Source organism: Taudactylus pleione, unplaced genomic scaffold, assembly GCF_031769625.1.
Source record: "Taudactylus pleione unplaced genomic scaffold, aTauple2 ptg000448l, whole genome shotgun sequence".
Taxonomy (NCBI): Eukaryota; Metazoa; Chordata; class Amphibia; order Anura; family Myobatrachidae; genus Taudactylus; species Taudactylus pleione.
Window position 1 is genome coordinate 224,792 of NW_028284850.1, and position 6,080 is coordinate 230,871.

Below are 6,080 nucleotides of genomic sequence, written 5' to 3' on the forward strand. Positions count from 1 at the left end.
AGAAGCCCTACTTATTTTGTATTGGAATATATGCAACCTATAGTTTAGAAATGCTACAATACATAGACATTTGTTCGTTTATTTACATGTTTCCTCCCATAATATTTAAGCACTTACATAAATCTAGAATGTGATGAATTTACATTACTTTCCATCAAATACATTCGTGGTCAAATGTGATTTGAACATGCTTCTAGATCTAGATATTTCCATAACAGATGTGTGGCGGCCTGTGCAGTATACAGCATTCAGGTGTTGGTGTAGTGGAAAAAGACGCTACAGTATCTAAAGGTTAATGCTCTATAATCTCAGTTCCATTCTATCACTATGATGTGGTAGAAGGAGATGTAAATCTGCCTTAGCAAATGGTGAGCCCGACGCTGCACTTTCAACTCTTCTACCAGATCTGGGTACATGTATATATAATATAAGCCAATGTAATTTGGGATAGGCAACTCTCAGTACAGTACATCCTGATAAGGGATTTCTTTTTTTCTGCACTCGGTGCCACAATGACTGTGCAAGATTCTTACCTATAACCAATAGATTCAAGGCAGAGGTAACAAAACTACTCTGTAAATGATGAAAATCTATACACAAAATAATAGCATAAGCGGCTTCATATTGGTAGGTATATAGGAAAATCCCTTGGATTATAATCAATCTTTCTGCACTATTCCAACATGCTGCTTGTGTTTAGTTGCATAGGACTCCTAAAACAGATCTTTGGTGAAATACTGTGTTAGAAGGTAGTTGAGGTTGGGGAGCGTTAATAGGAACAACCGCCAGCTAGATTGCAGGTATAACATAGCTCAGTGGTTCCCAAACTTTTTTGAATCACGGCGCCCTAGAGTATCAGCATTTTTGTCATGGCACCCCAAGGCCAAAAGTTACTAATTGAGAAATTTAGCAAAAATTATTCAAATACGGAAATTATGTTTACCGGTTATTCTTAGGCTCAGTTATGTGGTGGTGGAAAGGGTTGTGCTCTGTTTGTCACATTTTTATGATTGGCGGCCACCAGCACTGTTTTTTTTACTATCACAATGACAATAAATATTTTGATTTGGTTCTGGACTACCAACTTGAGGCTCCCTTGCAAGTACTCCGAGGCACCCAGTTTGGGAACCACTGACATACCTTGTTTTCCTCCTGTTCAGCAGCAGCTCACCCCGATGTGGCAGCCACATAGTCAGGATCCCTTGACAAAGAATAAAGGATTAAAAGGAAGGCTATTGTACATAATGGTAGAAATATAAAATGTACACACAGATGGAAAATTAATGATGAATTAAAACAATATCTTATACTACTTGTAACTGACTGCTCTAATTAACCAACATTATACAGAACTAAAACTGCATTAGTCCATCAATAGAATAGAAGAATCACTAAAGTGGTGTAAAGTCCAAGACCTCCACTCACCCACTTCCATGACAATGTCAATCCTTGGCAATCAATGTCACAGCTTTAGTAATCATCAGCATGAAAGGCTAATGTAAAGCAAGCTAGGTATACAACCCCGAGGGAACAGGAGAACATATGCCATAAATAATAAAATATGCATGTATCCAAATAATGAACTTTCCATTTTAAAATGAACACATTGATATAGCATAGTGCTTAAGGTTCAGGCCCTGCCCGAAAAGAAAAGGTGTATTTTTGGAGCTCTCTGAACATAGGTCACAATTATAATGCTCCCGGAGGTAAATGAAACCTGCCACTATGATCATTTTTTCATACAAACATGGGGTTTTCTATGTGGGAATCTGTAATCCAGAAAGAGATAACCTATTGCAGCTGGTAACAACTGTGTACTACACACAAAACATGGTCAGAGTCTCTTCCCAGCGTCTATGGGAAGCTCCGCTAAACAGCTTAATAATGAGGGATTGGAATTATCAGGAGGAAGTGTGAGACACATAGGGATCTAGGGCAGTGGTTCTCAACTCTAGTCCTCAAGTACCCCCACATCAGGTCATGTTTTCTAGCAATCTTTAATAATGCACAGATGGATATCTATTTTTCTGGGTCAGTAATTATCCCACCTATTTCCAACGACAGAAATCCTGAAAACATGACCTGTTGGGGATACTTGAAGACTGAAGTTTAGAACCACTGATTTAGTAGATGTTAGAGACAAACTACGTTAAAACCTCAAGCCCCAGTCAGGAAGGATACTGGCTCCATCACCTGTACTGTGCAAAACAAATATTTTACAGTACAGATATATATAATATTTATTGTTTTATGACACTTGTTATGCCTATGGTTCATGGTTTGTATTAATTTGGGAAAGATCTGCGATTGTAGCCATGACATATGCCTTTATCGAGATAAACATGCAAATAAAGGATGTGCGGCAACAAACCAATAATCAAAATGTTTTCTTAATTAGAAAATGCTGCAATTGCAAAAGCACAGTTGTACATTACAGAGGTAAATACTTTCTGCAACAATGTGTCTGTAGAAAAGTGGGTATACAGGCGTAAAGGTCCTTGCCTTTTTAAAGAAACACTAATAATAATTATAGTTTGATGTCCATTATTATAGTTACATGCCCAGCTATTGCAGCAATGAACATGCCCATCTGCAGGTGACCAATACCTCTTCCCCCACCTCATTATAATGTGATAGCAAGTACAACCTTCTACCACAGATTTGGGGAGCCCCATGCAGACAAGGGTCTATGTACTGCCCTCAGGTAAGGATGTAGGTTTTTATAGCTGCAAACAGTAATTAGTGCTGGAATCACCAGACAAGCAAATATATATATATTCACCATTATTTCACGATTATTACTGACCGGTCTTAAAAAGAAAAAGAAACTAAAAAGTCTGGAAATTAAATGAAACAATATATCTGATCACATGAAATCCCCAAACTGAATCAAGGTGATGATGTTCTAACCAAGAAATATGTCACAGTCATTGGCCCACTATAGGAATGGGCTCTCTTGTAAAAGAAACAAAATTAGTTTATTTTTCTTTAAGAAAAGCAAAATTGGGATTACATTAACCGTGGGGGGAAAATGACATGTATTGTAAGATAAAAAGCACAATAAGTTACCTAAAGTAACCAGCTTCTAAAGGTCATTTATATAGCGGTTTTTGAAATGACAGAAGCTGATTGGTTGCTTTTGGCAACTTTTCCACAATATCTATCTCCAAAGCTTGAAACATCTACCCCTCTAGTCATAAATAAAAGTTAAGATATTTGGGGGGATAGGTTTTAAATGGATGTCCATACACACACATACTCATGCAAGTTTGAAACAATGTGTGTATATAGGATTTCCTATTTAATAGTCCTATTACAATGAGATGATGCTTCTTAAAGAACAGAGACACTAGCACTTTAAAAAGAACATTGGTGGCCGTGCTGCATCAGATAGCATTAGGGGTAATGTCATACTGGCACGTCAGCCGCAGGAACCTGCCATATTGTAGCACATTGCAGGCAGTGTTAATGCCAGGTTCTTGTCACACAAGCACAAATATGCTCTGACTGAGGCAGCCTTCATACAGCGAGTGACAGGAACCCAGCACGCTCTCTGCCTGCAATTTGCGAGATAAAAGCGGATACAGTTAGGCTGGTATATGTGGGCGCAGAAAGTGACAGTGTAGCCAGCACCTAGAATAGGTTCACAGAGCCCTGAGATTGACCAAAACAGCAGCTCAAGGTGCAGTGACCCCACTTGGATGTTGCCAGACTTAGTACAGCCAGTTGGGTATTATTACTGTAGCTCCTCATTATACCAAACTCTTGAATAGATCTGTTTACCCCCACATTTTAAGAAAAAATATATTTAAAATTCTAATTTCAAGCTTGTGATCATGCCCAACTTGCCTCTTCTAACAGGAAAAGCTGACAACACATATATACATTATACATCATTTAGATCAGTAAAAGATAGTTACATAAAAAAATAATCCTATGTGAGTAGGGGAGGCTAAAACACAGGAGCATTTACTCCTGTCCTTTGCCAAAATGAATTACATTTATAGCAAGGTCATCTTATTTAGGATACAAAATAAACTTTGTTGAGAAAACTTTCACATGAGCTCTAAAAAAACAAACAACAAACATACCAAAAAAAAAAAAAAAAAGACCCCCTACACCAGTATCAGATCGCTACTGTACACAGTCTATACTGCATCATGCAAAACAGTTATTGCTACAAAACATCTAACGCATTGTATGGCTTTGTTTGCATCAACAGTAACACTGTGCTATTTTGCATTCCAGTTTCAGAGGTATTTCATGTTTATCTTATATCGTATGCTACAGAAAGCCAAGCTCAGCTCTTATTGCTTCCTCCATTGGAGTAGATTATAATGACAAATACCTGGAGGATGCAGCTAGACAAATTTCACATCAGGCCCATCGTGATGCTGCACAATTATAACTCACGAGAATCCCTGCCAGCCAACAGCAGATCCGCAAGTTCAACAACTGCTCTGTGTTGTTAAACTGTCTCCTATAGTCTGTTAAGCACTCTTTACTCGTTAATATATACAGATTAATTTACAGTATAAGCATGCACTTGCTGCAAAGAGAAACCCCCCAATATATAGTGCACATTTCTGAACGGGTTCCTTATAAAAAGGATGCAAGGTTACGTTCCTTCACAAGCTGCAGAATCCTTGTGCTCGCTGGTTACTAGAATTTATATAGCTTTTCATTTTTGTCATACTTTAGTCCTATCTACTTTAAAACAGCAGTATTTGGCTCTTTGACTAATTAATGATCATGCATTCTACATTTCTTGTTTTATTGGTGCTACCACAAAAACATTGTCCAAATATAACCAGAGATAAAGACAGACCAACTATGGGAATCATCTCCATTTTACTGGCCCACTTCTTGCACTGATAATACGGTATATTGCATGCAAAGATTGTCATATACAGTTATATATGCATGTATTTAATAACAAACAGGGGGAGCTTCCAACTTTAAATCAATGGTTAAACACTTCCTACATCAAGTCCTAACTTCCTGTTAAACATCCAATTTGCGCTGTGACAATAAAGGAATGTCCCTACGCAATGGGTGAGTACCACGGTAGATTTAACTACTGGACGCAAGACCATTTTACAGATGGTAAAGGTTAGGATTAATGTTCATGTTGCATTATAGATCCAGATAGGAGTCTTCTTTACCTATGTAACCAGATGGAAATTTATACTGACGACAGTGTAAAGCATGAAGGATTACTGCACCCTTGTGAAGGAACAGTTTTAGTCTATACAGATTAACTTCTTAGTCACTCTTACACAGTAAAAGATAGTTATATTGCATGCACTGGCCCTAAAGTGGCACTACAATTAGCTACATAGCACTAATGCTTTATGGAACTATACACATCTCAAAATGGAAGACATTGGTGATTTTGTTGTTCTCAGACAACATCATTTTGTCCACAAGTAGTAAAATATACATTACATACGCCCATATTGCACTTTTCCCATTATCAAAACGGATCAATAGAAAGGTTAAGAAAAGAACAAAAACAAAGGATTAATAATGTGATTACTATCTAACATTGACACTATTATTAATGTCTCAGGTTTAGTATTAGCTATATTACACATTTAACTAATAAGATTAATTCAATTCCCTCTGTATAAATAACAGAAGAATTACAAAAACAGTAAACAAAGTTCACATATTGGGGCTGATGCAGACCACACCTAAGTGATGAGGAAGAGTACGGTCACACACTGGCAGAGGTGGAGACATCTGGAGCTATGGACGCTGTGAGATGGGCAGCATAAGTGTCTGGGTTACTACTAGTCCTCAGCTCATCAGGGTACATACCCCTGCTGTAAGTGCAGACCTATATATGCTGACATGCAACACCTTATGGGCCACATTCGCATGAACACTACCTATGTAAGACTGCCCTGTCACTCCCCTATCCATCCCCTGCGGCCCGAAGTAAGTGAGTGAGTGAGATATATATATATATATATATATATATATATATACACACACACATATACATACATATATATGTATGTATATATGTATATATATATGTATGTATATGTGTATGTGTGTATGTATATATATAT